General features: G+C 42.1%; 1 long non-coding RNA gene across 17 annotated transcripts in view; it reads right to left on the reverse strand.

Moving 5' to 3' along the window:
- Positions 1-1,082: 1,082 nt before the first annotated feature.
- The window catches only part of LOC119165783 (uncharacterized), a 44,730-nt gene continuing 24,254 nt past the window's right edge, over positions 1,083-21,558 (reverse strand). For 7 of the 17 annotated variants that reach the window (XR_012885569.1, XR_012885558.1, XR_012885573.1 and 4 more), the window contains 15 exons: positions 17,031-17,210; positions 15,798-15,931; positions 14,645-14,818; positions 14,115-14,327; positions 13,883-14,030; positions 12,791-12,883; positions 11,967-12,068; positions 10,247-10,339; positions 9,854-9,915; positions 9,665-9,775; positions 9,330-9,583; positions 9,109-9,244; positions 7,922-8,023; positions 2,671-6,921; positions 1,083-1,519 (listed from right to left, as the gene is read on the reverse strand). This is a non-coding gene — a long non-coding RNA (uncharacterized LOC119165783). Of the gene's footprint in view, positions 1,520-2,670; positions 6,922-7,921; positions 8,024-9,108; positions 9,245-9,329; positions 9,584-9,664; positions 9,776-9,853; positions 9,916-10,246; positions 10,340-11,621; positions 11,649-11,966; positions 12,101-12,790; positions 12,884-13,169; positions 13,298-13,882; positions 14,031-14,114; positions 14,328-14,644; positions 14,819-15,797; positions 15,932-17,030; positions 17,211-19,723; positions 19,895-21,558 lie in introns of those variants that run through there. The other 10 variants (XR_012885561.1, XR_012885565.1, XR_012885560.1 and 7 more) reach the window with 10 other exon arrangements.

Genomic DNA, 21,558 nt, shown 5'->3' on the forward strand with positions numbered 1-21,558 from the left:
CAATTTAAAGAACTGAGCAAAGTCTAAGTCCGGTCCGACCCGAGCCCACCACCTCGAACCCGAGCCTAACCCTAAAGCTTGGATCTTCAAATCCGAGCCCGGGCCGCGCTCACTATGAGAACTGCTTTACTAAGCCCGGCCTGGCCCGTGGCGGGCTGTAGGCCCGAGCCCATGCAATACTCTAGTGTGTATTATCAGCAGTGGTCGTTGGCATACTTCTGCAAGATCGAGCAGCGCTTTTGCATATAGCTTGCTCGATTGTAGGAGCAAATAAGCGGTAATGTTTATCGCATTTTTGTCGAGGTGGTTATAGTCAACACTAGAACCAAAATACATATTTCCGCGACAGGACGCATGCCAAAGTTCTTTTGCCAGAAAAGTCTTACGCACTGCTCTGTCTGTGTGTTAAGAAATTTGACTGGCATTTAGTGCCTGGGTTACATTCCTTAATAAACAAACTTTAATCCTTTACGCCTTCCTAGTTTTAAAAAAACCCGCCGTGTCGCTGAAAAACATAGATGCACAGATATGTAGATATTTGTATATAGATATATAGACGGTATCTATATAGTAGATAGACATGCGTGCGCCAAGTGCCTTCAACCGGCAGAAGGGCTTCACTTATCTGGGTCTCCTTTTACCGTGCGAGGTCTGTTAAGTCACAGGTTGATAGGGGAGTTCATTGGTATAGCAATCCGGATTCGCCTCCATAGCCAAGTTAACGACGTGCTAATACGCCTTCGGAGCGTAGGCGTTTTCCTCGCATCACTGGTCAACGCGGACTCGTAAAGAGCAAAATGAATGACCCAACTCTGGTCAATCAATTAGAATTTCATTTGTAGTTACTACAAAAATAACATATTGATAGACGGGATGCAATCCCGAGGTAAGACTGCAATGAAATCTCCTCGTCGAAACAATTAGGATCTGCTTGTTAAAAGCACAAACGCCTAAGCGTTATAAAATGTATGAAGATGATTATCGAAATTCAGCAGAAATTTGACTAAAAATAGCACACAAAGTAGCAAAAACGAGGTCAACAAATAAAACACAATGAACAAAAATAAAAAGACAAATACAGATTGGGAGAGTATACCCGTTTGTTGTTTTATTTCATTGCGCTTTTTAGTATTAATTTCGATGGTTAATGAATTACATAAAGCGATCTATGAGAAAAGTACGCTATGCTTGGCATAATTAGTATTTCTTTGAAGTTTCTTTCACCACTTTTTCTTGAAGGACGTCATGACCTCTGCCGTGGCTGGACGAGCATTAATGACTTGGTATCCGTATGTGAACGCAATAAGGCGCTCCTTCCGTAGTTTCGAAGTCCAACCAACTGTTAAACGTGTGATTCTTGACACCATTGGTGAATCAGCGTCACAGGACCCTTTCCTGTGGCATATCCTCGCCGTGTAGTCACGAAAAGTGCCAGATTTCTTCTCCGGTGGTTCCCATTGTAGCCAGCTCCGTTACGCCGATACCTCGACTGTGGTCAAGTTGTTCGGGGACTCGAAGGCTGTACCGAGAAAAATTTCGGCAGTCTCTTAAACACAGTATACTCTAAAAGTAGAGAAAGTGCTGGAAGTGCCTCCTTGGGTGCGAAAGTTCCTTCCAGCATGCGGAAGCTAACCTGGCCTGGCAGCCCGAAATCAAGCACATGTGATAGCAATGAATGTTTGTCATAGCAATGAATGTTTGTGATAGCAATGAATGTATATGAATGTTTGCCATAATGAATCAGTGTAAAACGAAGGATCTGCAGCAGTCTTAAAGGATAACAGTGACTTTTGCAGCAACATATCAGAGCAGAACACAGATGCATCACTGTAGCCCTTCGCATGACTGTCTATATACACAAAGATATACGGGCCTGCATACACAGCAGTTATTAAGGCATGCTCTGAAGCTTCACAGCTTCAAGATTCAAAGGTACCGTCCTACTAGCAGCATTTATTTGATTTGATCCTCATTAAGCAAAACAGAAGCTTTAGCAGTAGTGGAGACAATGTCATGTCTTCTTGACAGGCAAAGCTGGTACGACGTACTATGGTGTGGGTTCTGTAAGTTACTGTGCATGCCTATTACAACACCGTAATTAAAAAAAAAACCCTCGAGAACAGAGGTGGTTCTCGAAATTAACAATCATACGCAGTGATCTGTTGAGCTAAGACAGCTTTCTAGCCCATGGCCTATGTACAGCGTTCAATGAAATACTACATACTAAGGTACATGATTCGTGTCAGCTAAGTATACTGACTTTTGAAGACAGTGATGTGTTATCTGGATGATCTTTCTACATAGCGCAGTCTAACATTTTTTCGTAGCTTTTACGGGTTGCTGTTTTCATAAGCTCAACTAAGCACGTATTTTTCATTGGTTCTTGTGTGCATACTGCACTTGAGGTATGCATGCAACTCATCTTTACACACAGTTTTCTTCACAATTCACTGAGTTTTCCAGTAACGAATAGTCATAGTTGGGATATAGTGTCAAGCTGTGGTTAATGCTGCAATAAAAATACGAGCACAAATTTTCTCAGTGCACGCAGCATGTAATTCGTAAGCTTGTAATCATGATGCCCAGAAAAGATTGATGCGTAACTAATTTAAACCTTTTTACGTGCAAAAGATATTTGAAGAAGCCAAGAAAGCTTAAATGAATACCTACCTTACAAATGTGTTTTCGTCCGTGCACTCAGTGTTCAAATGCAATTTCCTTTCTGCGCTTCAGTTCTTGACCATCTTGATACGCTTGAAGATGCTCAGAGCAGCTGTGTTGAGTCGTCTTGTTGGGCAATAATCAGACAATGATTGGCCATCTAATTTGCAAAACGCACGACCGAATGTGAGACCAAGGCAGTGAGGGGTAATTATGGCCTCTTCAGCGTGCTTTTGTTTGTCCGGCATTCAGTGACAAATTGACAGGAAAAAAGAGAATTGTAGACACATTGACAGAGAATTGTCTTGACGGACGAACAAGTCGACTGAAACTAAAAGACACAGACAGAAAGATGAACACAAACGTCGTGATGTATAGAATCAGTAACTTAGAGACGTCAAGAACCACGGAGAGATATGTACTAGAGACAAAGATGTACAGATGGACCGACAGAAAGACAGGATGCGACATTAGATGGACAATATAAACAGAACAATTACTAGATGCAGAGACAGGCAGAAAGACATTCGAACAGAAATGCAGACAGACGTATGGATGAAGCGTCACATATACAAAGATGGTGGAACGACATGTGAACGGAGAGACATGTGCACAGATGAACGGGCAGACATACATATAGACAAGTGGACTGAAGAACAGAAAAAGACATACCAACAGATGAATGGACGCGCAGATAGACAAGAGTGAAAGACTGACAAAAACAGCAACAGAAGCACAGACAAAGGGTGATCAAGAGAGATGTACAGCATAACACGTGAGCTCTTGCTAGTCAAGCACAAGCCTATTACAGGACAATACACAAGCTTCCAGGCCCTGGCATCTACTTTGACAGCAGTGATCTGTGCTATACCAGTGATTGTGTGAGCCAGTCGCGTGAGTCTGTCACTACCAGCCAGTCGAGCAAGTCACGCAGTCAGCAGGGCCAAAAAGCGTCAGCACGGAAGCAGGTTCTAGCCATCGAGCGACGATTGTTCCAAGCCACACCAGGGAGTGTATATGGTCGGGCTAGGTGACCTAGGTTCATGAGGGCGACATTTAAGGAGTATTCACTGTAGAAAACTAAGAAAAAAGCTCTGCGCTCCATAAAAGAAGCACTGGGCTCTACACACATGCAGATGCCGAGACAAAACGAACGGGAGCATAAAGAGCATAGCCCACTTCTCTGTCAACGTAAACGCACTCTAAATTTCGTCATCATGCACATAGACCAACTGGCCCGAACATCTACACTAGTTGGTATGGCTCGACGGTACTGCTTTGGTGCCGCTGCAACCGTCGACCACCCGTGTTACCCGTGCCGCAACAGACTTGCTGGTGGCACACCGCTGCTGGGACGGCTGCAGCTGTTTTTTCTTAAGGCAGTACACCTTACGTTTAGACACCCCGCACGTTAATGGTGAGCCTTCTCCATCCACGGTTTCTGTTATCATGGATGCAATTGAAACATGAGCATTATACAGAAAGCTTTATATACAGACAACTCCCTTTACACAAGTCAGCAACTTCATACGTTATGGGTCTCATGACTCAGCTTGGATCTCAACTATGACTTCACTTTGAAGTTGTATAAAAAAATTGCTTTTTCGAAACGTGCGGGTGTGTGTGTCTTTACGTGTGTTTGCATGCGTGTGTGTGTGTTTGTGTAAAAAAACAGGCAGCCACACAGAGAAAAAGACAGGCAGCCACACAGAGAACGACAAATGGATACAAAAACGTTCGAACGGACCAATCGAATACACAGAGACGTGAAAAAAAAGGATAGAGGCACAGACCCAGACCGACAGGTGGACAAAGAGACGGACAGAGTGACCTACTTAAGGACAGACATGTGAACCGACGGATGGATATGCGGAACACCGACATACAGAGAGGCGGACAAAAATGCAGGATAGAGGCACTGGCGCAAGAAAAGGGACAGTGAAAAGAACGGGCGAAGAGACTGACAGAGAGACATACAGACTGATTATTACACAAAAAAATGCATACAGAGAGACGGACTGACAGGGAAGATAGAGACACAGACCCAAGCAGATGTACGGGAAAAGGAACGGATGAAGAGACACAGATTTATACAGACAAGTGAACAGACGGATAAATACACAAAGCTCACATACGGGGTAATGGACCGACGGGCAGCATAGAGACACCGACGCATGGGATGGACGTGAAAAAAAACGGACTACGAGATGGTCACAGACACGCAGACGAACTAACAGATGGACAGATAATCAGGAAATTCATATACAAAGAGATGCATGGACGGGCAGAAAGCGAGACAGACAGACGGGCGGACAGACAGAAATAGAGATGTACAGATGCACAGAGAAAAAGACGGGCTGGAACAACCGACGAATAGTATAGAAGGAAGAACATAAAGTGGAAATTCAGGCAGAAAGACAAACAAACAGACATGTGGGTACACGTATACGGGGATTGTCATACATACAGATTGTCGAACAAACGTGTGGATGGGGGACACAGGTACACAGATAAATGGGCAGACGGACATTTTGATGAGCATATGGATGGAGAAAAGACGGACATGCAGACAAATGAATGGATGGACAGATAGACGAGAGCGTGAAAGACTGACAAAAAGACCAAAAAAAAACACAGAGAGACAGGGAGGAAGATTAAGAGACACACAGCCTAAAGAACGAGCTCTCGCAAGTCAAGCACCAGCTTAGTACTAACACATCACTACACGAGCTTCCAGCTCCTTGCATCGTCTTGGGCAATGGTGATCTGTGTTATACCAGCCATTGTGTCAGTCATTAAGAGCCAGTCAAGTGGGTCAGTTTGTGCGACTTGATCGACTGGCTGGTAATGACAGTCAGCAAGGCCAAAAAAATCACTGCATATTTATGAGGTGAATGACGACGAGTAAGGCGAAGCAGACGGATTTAGAGCGGGCGCACAGATGCACAGCGAACGGACGGGTGGACGGACGCACGGACCGGCGGACGGACGAAGAGACTGATGCACGGGCGGACGGGCGGATGCACGGACGGGCGGGCGGACGAAAAGACGGATGCACAGGCGGGCGGACGGATGCACGACGGACGCAAGAATGCACGGTCGGACGGTCGGACGTGCAAATGTTTCGCCCCACTCATCATTCACTCCTCAGATATGCCGTGAAAACCCCTTATGTCATCTAGTTATACAATTCCTAAGCACTTATACAACACCCTCTAACGAGCAACTCAAATTGGAGGTGGCTACATATTACCACTATAAAGGAGGAAATGACCCATGGCGTAAGGAGCTTCACCCTAAAAGAGACAGAATGCCGGATGGATGCAAAGACGGTTGAACGGATGGAGAATAACAGAGACCCACCATAATACACCGAAGGATACAGGTATGAATGCACAGAGATGGACAGTGAAAAGATTGGATAAAGACAATAATGGAGAGACTAACAGAGGCAGGGAAATAGACAGACAGATGCACAGAACACCCACGTATCTAGAGACTGACTGATGGGCAAGATAAAGGCACAAACTCGGACAGATGGACATTGAAAATAATGCATGAAGAGACTGGCAGAGAGAGAGAGAGACAAACGGACAGATGGATAGATACACTAAAATTCGTGTACAGAGACGCACTGATAGGCACAAAATGAGACAGGCAGGCAGACAGATGCATGGACCGACATGGATACAGACAAAGGGCTGGAGATGCACGGATTGGCGAAACGTCAGATTTTCGGATAGACAGGGCTGAATCATAGCAGCGAAATTGAGACAGGCAAACGGTCACACAGACAAATCCAGGCAGATAGACAAGAAAACAATGACAGACATTTACGCGCAGGTAAATGCAGAGAGACAAATTATGAAAGTAGACAGAAACACAGACTAACAGACACAGGCAGATGAATGGACATACGCAGTCAGAGACTGACAAAAGACTACAGAGGGACACAGTGAAATGGTGCAAGACGAACGTGTAGAACGAGGTATACAGAGCAATGGGAACAGACAATGACGTAGACAAACATTAAGAGATATGCAGGCAGAGGAATGGACAGACAAATGCAGATAGTGAGAAATTCAAACAGAGATGGGCAGAATTACAGATCACTAGGTAGAGAGAAAGGAGAGCACTGAGAGTGACAGTCTAAAGAAACGCCGATGGACAACCAGAAGCTGCTCGTGAGCCATTTCATCGTGAAGGGTTTGATGGTGTGGCCATTCATTTCCGACCTTGACTCATAACGTCCTAGAGGACCTGCAAGTACAATTAACCACAATTGATATAATAATATGGGTGCAGTGGACAGAAATAATGGCTAAATCAAACCTATTGTAAACACTTTTTTAAAAAACTGCTGCTAAGTTCTCTTTATAGGGCCTACAGAGCATAACCTTACATGGGCTCTTGTTACTCTACTGTAATATCCTCTTCTAAAAAATATCAAGAGCAAACCTGCAATATGATTATGTCTTATTGTATCAGTTAATTGAAATCACAAGCTTACAACTTGATATGACCCGCTGAAGTGCTACACTATTCAACATTACTACGTTAAGTAAAGTTGATTTAAAATCAACGGTATCCATAAAGCAAGAGACTCACACTAATTAGTTTTTGAAACAGCTTATTTCTTTCACCAACCTGCATTGTTAACACTGTACATTATTATTTTATGTTGAATCATCAATACAATTTAGGCCTGAAGGCAAGCCAATGTGTCTCCGACTATGAAGTGATTGCATTGCTAGAAACTGGCTCGACAAAATACCGAATACAAGCACCACAAATGTTCAGCAGATTTCATTCTAGGGTTCCTTTTCTGCTTTTATGCAATAAACATTCCAAATGCATGCCCATAAGTCTGCAAGCTGCAGTTGAGGGGTATAAATGAGCTGACCACTGCTGGCAATCGTAAACTATCTTCGCACTGAAACACGCTCAACACTGAGGAACCAATTGGGCATTTGTGAAAATTGAGAACAAACACAAGCCCTTCAGGCAACTTGGGTGTAGCGATAATGTGCTATTCGTGATCATCAGCCTGACTGCGCCCACTGAAAGTATTTTGCATGATCCGCCAATCAACCCGGTCTTGGTCTTCTGCTGCTAGAATGTACACGCGAAGTTTGCAGTCTAATTAGCCCACCTATTTTTCTACCCTTTCAGCCTTTGCCTTCTTTCGAAGCTTCTTTTCAATTGTAAAACGACAGGAGAGTCACTTGAAAATCTTTCACAGTACTTTGGTAGCACTTACCGATTATAGGAGCGTTGTAGTTCAAATAATTGATAGCTTGGGCCCAGACATTCATGCAGAACAGCGAGTAAAGTTGAGAAGTCAGCATCAGGCCAAATTAGCCTGCAGGTTTAGCAACATTGACAATCCAAGATCAGGAAGCACATTAATACAATAAAGTGGTTCACAGAAAGCCTACTCTGAAACCGCAGGCTCCTCATACCTAGGTGAATGCGCCGAACATGAACGTGTTTGTTATTGCAGGACATTCACAATAGGTTGGTAAGTCACAACGACAGCGCAATGTGCGGACCCTACACTTCACCTGTTCGACATGCCTAGTTTTGCTATCATTACTAATCAGGGCTTGGTGGGCGCTTTTTCATTTCACGGTTGTGTTATAATAGCTCTTTGCAGGTTCTATATTTTACAGCGAAAGCTGGTATGAGATCACAACACTGGTCTCGAAATACGCCGTAAATGTCTGCCGCGCGCAAATATTAAGGCAATTTAGGCCTAAGCACAATTTCAAAGTGTTCAAGCTGACTACAGGCAGTTACACATCACCCCTATTGATTATTAGACATGAATAAACAAAAACGATGAGCGTTACGAAATATTTCCAGTTTTAGGCAGGAAGTCATTTAGCGGGCTATCAAATGTCAGACCAAGACGAGGCATACAGAAACATCGTTTTAGACAAGTTATCTGCACAACAGAGAGCCTCTTGACATTTGCCATGTGAAGGGGTGTATGATCTTTCTTACGAATGAACAATGGTTGGCATAAAGATAACTTGGACCTTTTTACTTCTCCTCTCAGTTCTATATTTAAGAGCAAATCACAAAAAGTAATGGCAGTACCTTGCTTCAAAGAGCATTCTTAGAGTTTTTGCTACACTGCAAATGATTAACCTATATTTATCACAGACATCTTTGATAGCATGGCAGCTGTTTAGTTCGTGCAGAAGCTCCAGCCCATGGTCAAGCAAATATTTTCAGATGCTAGGGAAGTCTTCGTATTCAATGATTCGAACTTCAGGTAACTAAGTCGCAGCTGAGGAAGTCTTTATCAGGCTTGCTTGGTGCGTTTCAGTGCTTGTCTTCACATCTAATGACTATCAAACACGAGCTTGCCAACTTTCAGAATTCTTGCAACCACAGACTAAAAAGAATACTTATCAGAACTTTTATACAAACATTTCTTACCTCTTCTATGGGCACCCGCACCAAGTGATTATTCTTGGTATTTGAAGTGTCTATTGGGCTATACGCCAGGTACTTCGCACAACAGCCTGGCAAGTCTCTTCAGTGGTTTCAAAAGGGATGACGGTGACTTGGATGCCTGACGATTCCAAGAGTCAAAATAGCTTAAAATAACGAATCTGCACTACAGAAAAGTAGAGAAAATGGTGCTCGAACAAACTTACCTTGGCAGTGCTTGCACTATTGAAGAGGATGGCCCTATCTAACGGAATATTCCCAGTGACAATGCCATTGGTGGTAAACAGTGCTCCAAGTGACTGTAACCAGTGACCAATCTTTACGCAGTCACAATCTTGCCAGCCATGCATATTTTACGCTTGTTCCGATCTCCATAAATGCTGCAAGCTTTGAAGAGTTCCATCTCCAAATTTTCAAACATAGTATGTGTTCCTTTTCCCGTAGTGACGATGCCAAGTCTCTGAAAGGAATGTTCTATATAAGCACTACTATAAACACCTGACCGTAAGTATTAATGCTAATAAATGCTTATTCTGCTTACATTTCCAGGTGGCTAGCAGATTATGGCTGGTAGCTGAATTTTCTGACGCCCACAATAGGCTTGGTGTCAAGTCTCTATGCATTCTTTCGTACTGCCTTCATGTTGATGTACCTGTGCGTGCAATAATGAAGCTATAAATTTTACCATCACTTTTGTCTCTGCCTGGAAATTGCTTGCGCTGACGCGTACCAATGTTTTTTTGGGGCCAAAGTCACCTTTTTGAGGAAGTAAAAGCGGATTTAACCGGGTACCTGTAACAGAGTGAATGTGAAAGCAATAAATTGTTTTTTTGTGTGTATCCACATAAGACGAAATTGCGCAGAAGAACAAAGACCATAATGCTGAATTATTTGAAAAAAAGTCTTGAAAGGCAAATATTGGGCCTCAATTTTTGAGGAATATTTTAGAGCAGACAACCGAAATGCAAATCTGCTCTTCATGCCGTCTATGAAAAAAAAAGGGAAGCAGGAATAGTGAAGGGTAAATAGCCATTTATACAGCCTGTCATGGAGTGCTAGAGAATTACATAAATGTGCTAATAGCTCACAACAGGGCGTTGAGTAATGAAAAAAATGTACATACAGCGATTAAGCCACTCTTTGGGGTAATACATCATGAAGGCGTCAATGAAGTCTTGCTTCTTGTGCAGCATTCAATCATAATGCCTTATCAAGTCTGCAAAGAAATATAGAGATAACACTAGATGTACGATGAGTATGGTGAAAAGAAAGACTGGTGAATTCATAGTTATTGTACTCAGTACTTACCGAGCCAATATTTACAGTGCGTAAAAAATTTATATATGGTCTCGAGAGGTTAACCTCACAAAGTATTCATGCTTGTTTCAATTCGCTAAAAAAATTATGCTTGTTTTAATTCACTAAAGTAAAACTTAGTGCTGTGAAAAATTTCGATAAGCAAATTATATTACGCATACGCGAGGTCACTGAGGACCCAAGCATTATTTGTGCAAAGTGAACAAGTTACTGTTCTAGATCCTCATACGATCTGCTACCTCATCTTTTAACAATCCTACACAGAAGTGTGGTTGCGAATTACATTGCACTAGGCCATACACTCACACCTACAGCTTTTTTAAAGTATACCTTTAATTTTTTTCACAATCCTGCATGTTGAAATACTGTACAACAATTGTTATGTTGAAGCATCAATTCATTTTGATCATAAAAGCAATGAATTTAGTTCTACCACAAAGCCACATGACTGCTTCAACGCATCACATTTTGAAAACATGAATTTCTTCCAGCTTTAGTTGTCTGATTTTATGTAATGAACAGTACAGCCGCCAGCACCTTGAACTCGAACACTTCGATGCGTAGCCACGACTATTTTGATGCCAGCCGCGAATTGGTGGGCGGTTTTGCCGAGATACCTTTGTAGGCTTGTATGTATGGTCAGCATGCTGGCAACACACCCCAAACGTACGGGGTGTCAGTGTCAGCGTCAAGATGCAGGACACTCGGCGGAGCGTTCATGTTAAAGGTGCTGGCAGCTGTCTAGCTTGTAGACTCAAGGATGTACAGAGGAATTCGAGTTAAGTTAAACAGTCAGACCACTGACATTAAAGATACGCTCGTCAACACACCGCTACATGTATTCGATTTGATAAAACACATATCGGCCCTAATGTAATTTCAAACAATATGCAAGACCATGACCTAACTGCCTCTACACGCTAGTACAGTCAACATTCTTGACGGGACGACATCAAGTGCACAAGAACTCCGTTCATCAGAAGACTAATCTAGCCTGCAACAATTCACGCAAAACCTAATTTCCACCTAGGCTTGTACTCCAGCTGCTTCGCATGAAATTCACTTCCACAGCGCATGAAATCAGTTTTCCTGATTCAGGCAAGTCGTCTCTTCTTGAGATACGCTTTTAGGTTCAAAAATAGAGATTGTGCACTTGGATGGTAGGGCCGTTGATGTCCCACCTCGACTTTCATAATGTCTCAGATGACCTGCAAATACAATTAATCATAAATAATATACTATGGGTAGAGTGAACAGAAATAACTTCAGTTATGGCCAATTTGCTATTTGTCATCATCAGCTTGACTGCACCCACTGCGGGGCGAAAGCTTTTTACATGATCCACAAATCAACCCAGCCTTGTGCTTTCTGCTGCCACAATGCACGTGCGAATTTTGGAGTCTAATCACTCAACTAAACTTTCTCCCCTTCCTGTGTTTACCTTCTCTAGAAATCCTTCTTTCTTTCAATTGTAAATGACAGGAGAGTTACTACTGAAATGTTCAGAGTACTTTTGTAGCACTTACCGTTTTTAGGAGCATTGTAGCTGACATAATCAACAGCTTGTGTTCAGACATTCATGCCGATAAGTGAGTACAGTTTAGAAGCCAGCATCAGCCCAAGTGATCCTGCAGGTTTAGCAACATTGACAATTCAAGATCTAGGCAAAAATAGAATAAAGGGATTTACAGAAAGCTTACTCTGAAACAGCAGGCACCTCATTCTTAGGTGAATGCCCCAAACCTAAACATTTTATTACAGGACATCCATAATAGGCTAGTAAGGCACGACGACAGCGCAAAGTGGAAATACCACATTTGACCAGTTCGAAGTACCCAGTTTTGCTCTCATTGTAATCATGGCCTTGTGGGCACATAGTCATTTCACGATTATGCTAGACTAGCCCTTTGCTGGTTCTATTATTTAGAGCGAAAGCTGGCATGAGACAACAACACTGGTCACCCTGGACGGACAACTACCACGCCGTGCGTGAATATAAAGGCAATTTGGAATTTAAGCCCAGGCACAATTTCACAGTGTTCAGGAAGCAATATTTTTGTTTAATTCTGTATCAACATAAATCAAAAATGTGCGGTAGAACAAAGAGCATAAAGTTGAATTATTCAAAAAAGTCTTGAAAATAAAATATTGGGCCCCAATTTTTTTAAGGAGCAGATGGCCGAAATGCATATCTGCTCTTCATGTGGTCTGTGTATATAAAAAAGGAAGCAGAAATACTGATGGGCAAATATCCGTTGGTACAACCTGCCTTGTACGATGCTAAAGCAATACATAAATATACAAGCAATGGCTCACAACAGTGCATTGAGTAAAGAAAAAATGTACATACTGTCATTTAGCCACTTTTTGGGCATTTCATTGTGAATGCATCGACTAAGTTTGCTTCATTTGCAGAAGGCATTTGTAATATGCCTTATTAAACCTGCAAATAAAAATAGAGATAACACATACATGTATGATGAGACTGGTGATCATAAGTACTGGTGAATTCATAGTTATTGTATCCAGTATTTAAAAAGCCAAGTTCAACAGTGCCTCAGTGATTTATACATTGTCTAAACAGGTTAACCTCACAAAATATTTGTTCTTGTTTCAATTCACTGAACTAAAATTTGGTGGTGCGAAATATATAAGTAAGCAATGTTACGCTATGCATATGTGAGATCACTGGGAACTTAAGCATTAAGTGGACAAAGTCATCAACTTACTGCTCCAGATCCTCATACGATCCGCTATGTCACCTGACAATCGAAGTAGTTGTGGTTGCGAATTAAGATTTCATTTATCCAGAGACTCACACCTACGACATTTAAAACAGCTTAGTTTTTTCGCATACCTGCAAGTTGAATAATTGTAGAAATGTTATGTTGAAGCATGAACTGTTTGGATCAGAAAAGCAATGAATTCAGATCTATCACAAAGCCATGCGACGGCTTAAAAGCATCACATTTTCAAAACGAATTCATTGCACCCTTGGCTGTCTGATTTGATGTAAATAACACTACATTGGCACATGCACAAGTCTATAAGCTGAAGTCGAATAGTTAGATCGACCACAGCCATTAAAGAAACGCTCGTCAACACACTGCAACGTAGACTAGATGTGATAAAACACATCTCTGCCCTAGTGTAAGTACGAACGTTACGCAAGACCATGACCTAACTGCCTTTACAAACATTTCTGAAGAGATGATATCAATTGCACAAGAACTCAATTCATGGTAAGAGTGATCCACCCTGTAACAATTCACGCAAAACCTAATGTCAACACAGGCTGGTACTTCAGCTGCTTCGCATGAAGTTCTCTTCTACAGCGCATGAGATTGGTTTTCTTGATTTTTCCAAGTTTCCTTTCTTCTTGAGATAGTTAGGGGTTTAAGTTTGAATATAGAGATTACACACTTAAGGTGCAGGAACTGACCATGAGAAGAGTGAAACATATGCTCTTGCCATTTACTCGGAGGTTGGGCCGAAACAAAGCACAGTCTAAAAGTTTCAATGCGTTATGTGTGACATCTTCATTGTATCTGACACTATATTTCTCTTCCTGTATGATGAGAATCGTGAGTCTGAAAAGAATATTGTTGGCCATGAGGAAGATTGCAAACACTTGACCATAACAAGTAATGCTATCAAATGGTTAAACAGCTTACTTTTATTTGATTGTGCTAAATGTGTCCATCCAAAATGTCACTTGCACCAATTATTTGCTGCTTTCGTTTGAACTAGTGGGCGCAAAGATGAATCTACTCATAGAGCCATCAAATCTATGAGCAGCAGTCAGTGAACTTGTTACACATGGGAGGGCCTCCTTGGGTGCGAAAGTTTTTTCTTCCAGCACGTGAAAGCTAAACTGGCCTGGCTGCCTGAAATGAAGCAAATGTGATAGCAAAGAATTTTTCGCCCTGTAATTGAATTAGACAACAGTGTTTATCATAATGAATAAGTGTAAAAAAAAAGCTTTGCAGCAGTCTGAAAGAGACAAAATATTGACCCTTGCAGCAACACATCCGAGCAGAACAAAGATTATTCACTGTAGCCTTCACATGACTGTCTATAAACACAAAGTTATACGGGCCTGCATACACAGCAGTTATTAAGGCATGCTTTGAAGTTTCACAGCTTCAAGCCATAAACATACTGTCTTATCAGCAACATTTATTTGATTTGTTCCTTCACTCACCAAAACAGAAGCCTCAGCAGTATTGGAGACACTGTCATCTCTTCTTAAAATGGAAAGTTGGTCTTACGTACCATGGTGTGGCTTGTTCAAGTTACGGATGCCTATCACCATGCCATTATTAAAAAGCCCATGTGGTCGTTCAATTCCCACCTTGACTTTCATGTGTAAGAGGAGCTGCGAATACAGTTAACCATTTTGATATTTTAATATCGATACAGTGGACAGAAACAACAGCCAATTCAAACCTATTGTAGACACTTTTTTTTAAGTACCTGCTGCTCAAGGCTTCATAGACGGCTTATAGAGCATAGCCTTACATGGGCTCGTGTTATTTACTCAACTAATATATCCTCTTCTCAAAAATATCTAGTGGAAAACCTGTACTATGCATATGTTTATATTTAGATACCAGTTAATTGAAATCACAAACTTAATATTGCATGTGACCTGCTGAAGTGCTCCACTATTCTCCTACATTACCACGTTGATGTAAAGGCGATTTAAAAGTATCTGAATCCATCAGGCGAGACACTCACACCAACTAGATTTTAAAACAGCACATTTTTTGAGAAACCTGCATGGTTAATGCTGTAGACTATTTTTTTACGTTGAATCATGAATACAATTTAAACCTGAAGGCAAGCCAATAAAGTGATTGCATTTCTTAAAACACGCTCGAAAAAAGATCGAACACAAGCACCACAAATTGTTCAGCAGATTTCATTGTAGGGCTCCTTTTCTAATTTTATGCAATAAGCATTCTATGCGAATGCTCACGAGTCTGCAAGCTGCAGTCGAATGATGTAAATGAGCAGACTTATGCTGGAAATCATAGCCTATCTTCGTACTGCAACACGCTCAACACCGATAAACCAACGAAGCATTTGTGAACATTTAGCATAAACACATTAAGACCTTTAGGCAGCTTCGGTTAGGGCTTATGTGCTATTGCTCATAATCAGCCTAACAGCACCCGATGCAGTGCGAACGCATTTTTCACGATCCACCAATCAACCTAGTCTTCTCCTTTCAGCTTCCACAACAGTGTACATATGAATTTTGCAGTCAAATCAGCCATCATACCTTTCTTCCCTCCCTGCGATTGCCTTCTCCGAAAATCCTATTATTAAATGTAAAACAAAACGATACTCACTTGAACAATCAGAGTAATTTTTTAGCATTGACTGTTCATAGGAACGTTGTAGTTGAAATAATCGATAGCTTGTGCCCAAAGATTCATGCCGAACAGCGAGTGGAGTTGAGAAGTCAGCATCAGCCCAAATGAGCCTGCAGGTTTAGCAACATTGACAATCCAAGATCAGGAAGCACAAAACTACAATAAAGTGCTTTACAGAAAGCCTACTCTGAAACTGTAGACTCCTCATACATAGGTGAATGCCCCGAACCTCAACGAGTTTATTACCGGACATTCATAATAAGTGGGTTACTGGTGACGAAAGCGCAAGGTGGGCACACCACATTGGACCTGTTCGACGAACCTAGTGTTGCAATCATTATGAATCATTGCTTATTGGGGGCATAGTGTTTCCCGGTTCTGCTATATTAGCCCTTTGCAGGATGTATTATTTACAGTGGAAGCTGGTGTGAGATCACAACACTGATCACGCACGGCGCGGTAGTTGTCTGCAACGCGTGAATATTTTATATTCAAGCATGGCGCAATTCAGGCCCAGGCAATATTTCGTAGTGTTCAAGCTGACTACGGGTAGTTACGCATCCCCATTATTACTTGTTAGACTAGAATTAACAATAAGAAAGATGAGCACTATTTAATATGTTCAATATTATACGAAGTCATTTAGCGGGCTAACCGTTGTCAGACAACAATGAGGCATACAGGAACAATTTTTTATATACAACGTCTGCAATGCATGGAGCATGTGGTATTTCAGAACGTGAAGGGTGTAGGACCTTTCCTAGTAGTAAACATTCACTGGAATAAAGATATTTTAGACCTTTTTGCTGCTCCTATCAGTTTTATATCTAAGTGCAAATGACAAAAAATAATTGGCAGTACTTGACATCAAGCAGCATTTTTAGGGGCTTTGCCACATTGCAAATGTATAATCTAAACTTCTCAGACACCTTTGATAGCATGCCAGCTGTTTAGTTCGAGCAGAAGGTCCAGCCCATGGTCGAGAAAATATGATCTAATGCTAGTGCGCGTGTTGGTAATCAATCATTCGAACTTCGGGCAGCTAAGTCGCAGATCACCAAGCGCCTTTATCAGGCCTGCTTGGTGCGTTTCAGTGCTTGTTTTCACATGTACCGACTGCCAAACACGAGCATGCCACCTTTCAGCATTCTTGCAACAGCAGACCAAAAAGCATACTTATCATAGAACACTTATACAAACATTTATTACCTCTTCTATATGCACCTGTACGAAGTGATTATTCTTGGTAGTTTAGGTGTATATTGTGCTATACGCCAGGTATTTCGCACAACAGCCTGGCGAGTCCCTTCTGCCATTTCCAAAGAGATGAAGGTCATTTTGATGCTGGACGATACCAAGAGTCGGAGTACCTTGAGTGAATTTACCGATCTGCAATACAAAAAAGTACAAAAAAGTTCTCAAACTTGCCTTGGTAGTGCTTGCACAATTGAACTGGATGACCCTCACAAACAGAATATTTTCAGTGACAATACCATTTGACATTCGTGGTAGACATTGCTCCAATTTACTGTTTAAAGGTTGGACAGTGGTTCCAGTTTATATTTTGCCAGCCATTCCTATTTTACGCTTGCCCCGATCTCTATATATGCTGCGATTTTCGAAGAGTTCCTTCTCTCAATTTTTATTCACAGTATGTGTTCTTTATCCTGTAGTGGCAATGACAAGTCTCTGAAAAGATCATTTCACATAAGCACCACTAGAGACCTGACCGTAAGTTATAATGCTGATAATTGCCTAACCTGCTTACATTTCTTGGCGGCTGGCAGATTATGGCTCGTAGCTAAATTCTCTGACGCCCACAGTATGCTTGGTTTCAATTGTGTTACCAAATATCTCCCATGCATCCTTTTCTACTGCATTAATGTTGATGTACTGGTGCGTGCAACGATAAAGCTATAGATTTTAGCATCACTTGTCACTGCCTGGCGGTTGCTTGCTCTGACGCATGCCAAAGTTCTGTTCGGAGCCAAAGTCACTTTTTTTGAGGAAGCAACCGCGAATTTAACCACGTACTGAAAACCAAGTGAAAGAGAAAACAATATATTTAGTTTTTTTATGTATCCACAAAAGAAAAAAAAACGTGTGGAAGAACAAAAAGCATAAAGCTGAATTATTCAAAAAAGTCGTGAGATGCAAATATTGGGCCTCAATTTTTCAAAGCAGATATCAGAGCAGATAACCGAAAGTCATATCTGCTCTTCATGTGGTAAAAAAAAAGGGGGGAAGCAGAAATCCTGATGGGTAAATAGCCGTTAGTACATCCTGCCTTGGACGATATCAAAGCAATACATGAATGTGCAAGCAGTAGCTCACAACAGTGCATTGAGTATTTAAACTGTACCTACTGTCATTAAGCCACTCTTTTGGGCAATTCATTGCGAATGCATCGACAAAGTTTTGCTTCATCTGCAGAAGGCATTCATAAGCCCAAGAGAAGCATAAAAAGGCAATAAGCATAATAAGGCAAGCATAATAAGGCAAGCATAAGCATAACAAGGCAATAAGCATAATAAGGCAATAAACATAAGGCAAGATATGAGTGACCTACTGTTCCGGTAATTCCAATGGTTGATATTGGAGATTTTCTTTTTGTCGAGCCGATAAAGACGTTTATGTATCGCCGTAGATTACAAGGTTGAGCAGAATGTTTTGTACTGTATACCAGAGTACGCCCACATAATGACATACTTCTTTTTGACAAATCGCCTTGTAAGAACAGTATATTCAACTGGAATATTATGACCGAAAAGTTCAACTACGAATGCGCTCATGCGAACATTCATATTATGAATGCAAGGGCTCGTTGAACAGAATTGGCAGGAAGCAAACGATTTGGTTTTCCAAGATATCCAGTTAGGTGAATGCTTGTTTTATTCCATCATGCATTGGTAAGACACCAGAGCTAGTTGGAATCTTCGTAATAACTTCCGGGCTTTCTCTAGCGGCAAAAAGATACACTAATTATTTACTAATTCATTATTTTTTTATTTAAAGTATATCGAAGCTGTAGTGATCATGGAGATAAGAAACGACACAGTTTACCTTCGGAAACACGATTGGTGCCGTAAGGCATACAAGCTCAGAACAAAAGAAAACAAAGCATACATAGGACAACCTGTTGATTAGCAAGATACCACAGCTAATCGGAGAGTGACGCATATATCGATGACATAAGCCAATGATCACAAAAACACACCCATCCGTTTGAAAATTGGTACTTCCATGCTATTGTGCAAGGCATAACAGACACTTGTAAGAAGAAAAAAGCTCGCCCCAAAAAAAACGTTATAATCATGAAGCACGCTGTTTGAGCAATTTCGTATTAAGTCGGACCAACTACGATGCACCTAAATGAACGTGCAGGGGTGCTTCACTCCCTTCAAACTATTCGGGCGTGGAGCGATGCTCCTAAACCGTTGCGCAGCCAATAATTAAGCGTAACCCATACTTCCTGACGCCATCTGTGGCAATGCCAAGGATGCTTGAACCCCATTCGGCCTTCACACTCACCCAGAAAAATATTTGTACGTCACTGCCTAATGCACCAACTTTCACCATTAAGCGCAACCTCACCCCCAGGCGAGAATCAACACTTCTAATGCAGTTGAAAATATCAATTTCTTCTGTTGGCTAATTCTAACGCTAGCGCGATTCATCTAGATTACTGTGGAACTCCACAGCAGACGTGGCACATGCAAGGAAAAAAACGAGACACGAGCTACCATGTGTCATTCCGTTGCCTGTTGCGCAATGCTAGAAGACGAACCCATAGCAACTCGCCGAGCTTTCAACACTTGTTAGGCTAATGAGAAGGTTAATTCCGAGACAACTCACTCCTTAGCGGCGAAGCTCACAAAAGTGGTGTAGACGAAATAGCGCACCTTTCTGTGTCGACCACGGCGTAAGACACGTGCTGGTCAAAATGGCGTCGAATATCGGCTTGTGCGAATGAACGCTGTCGACCAGACAAAGTACAGCAACGATGTACACGCTTCAGCCCGGCGAAAGCATCTGATATCTATCGAAGGCCCGACGACATTTCGAAGACGAGACAAGCTTATCTCTGGTAGCTATAGCAACCGGAGCTTTGCTTGAAATACGAAATCCACACCACTACTATAGGCGAGTTAAAAACTGCTCAATACTGATCAGCGGCTTCAGTCAGGTGCGCCAAGATGGTCACGTGGTCGTCTGTCGCGGAACTCAGAATTCGGGTGACGCGCCGATAGTAATAACTTGATTTCGGTCTCGGTGTTTCTTTGTGGCTACAGAAAACGTGCTTCCTCTATTTCATTACCGGGTGCGGGTCGTCTCTGCTTTTCTGGGCAAATCCTTTCGCGAAGGTCCTCGCCAAGAAAATTTAATTGCAGGCGGTTCAACGTACCCAAATGATAAGATTACGAGAAATAACGTGGTAGTGTTCTCTGAAAATTTCGCTCTTCTATGGTCGTGTACCCGTAATCACTTATAACTGCACGAGTTTTAAATGTTTTCCTTGTCCCGCAGGTAACGGTATCAAATCCCGGCTACGGCGGCTGCATTTCCGATAGAGGCGGAAATGTAGGCCCGGGTGCTCAGATTTGGGTGCATATGGTAAAGAACCCCAGGGGGTCGAAATTCCCGAAGCCCTCCACTACGGCGTCTCTCATAATCATATGGTGGTTACGGGAAGTTGAACCACCCAGATCAATCAATCAATGTCTTTCTTGAGATGGATCCTTGAAACACTCAACAAGTGCACCCATGTCTCAAAGCTACCTCAGAAGTCAAGGTGATAATAATCGTTGGGGTTTAACGTCACAATACCATCACATAATTGCCATAGACGCCATGGCGGAGAACTCCGAAAATTGTGACAGCGTGTTTTTTAACGTGCCCCTAATCTAAGCACACGGGCTTCAAGGATTTTCGCCACCATCCTAAGTTTGTCCTCCTTGCAGCTACCATACAAATCAAGGTAGCAATAATTGTTGGGTATCAACGTCACAAAACCGTCATATGATTACTATGGAAGGCTTGGAAGAACAGGGCTCCGGAAAATGCAACAAATTGGGGTTTATTAGTCCCCCTAAATCGATCTTTAGTGCCATAATTGCATCGTGTGTTCTGCGGGTTAGCAGCCGTGGGCTTCAATGACTGGATCATGATGGTGGGTCATTGATTGATATGTGCGGTTTAACATCTCAAAACCACCATATGATTATGAGAGACGCCGTAAAGGAGCACTCCGGAAATTTCAACCAGCTGCGGTTCCTTAACCAGCACCCAAACTTGAGCACATGGACCTATAGCATTTTCGCCTTCATCGAAAATGCAGCCGTCACAGCCGGGATTTGATCGCACGACCTGCCGGTCAGCAGCCGAGTACCTTAGCTACAAAACCTCCGCGGCAGGGCATGATAGTGTGTCAGACTTGGGTACCTACGACCGTGCACACGTGAACATTCATATGAAATCAAGAGCTCTTTGAACAGAATTAACAGGAAGCAAATGATTTGGTTTTCCAAAATATCGAGTTTGGTAAATGCTTGTTTTATTTCATCATGCGTTGGTATATCCGCAGTGCTAAATAACTTCTGGATTTCTCTAGCGGCAAGAAATTAAACTATCTATTTACAGTATACCGAAAGCCTTAACGTTCGCGGAGGTGGGAAACTACACAGTTCACCTTCAGAAAGACAATTGGTGCAGTAAGGCAGAGAGTTGACAAAATCGT

Source organism: Rhipicephalus microplus, chromosome 8, assembly GCF_043290135.1.
Source record: "Rhipicephalus microplus isolate Deutch F79 chromosome 8, USDA_Rmic, whole genome shotgun sequence".
NCBI lineage: Eukaryota > Metazoa > Arthropoda > Arachnida > Ixodida > Ixodidae > Rhipicephalus > Rhipicephalus microplus.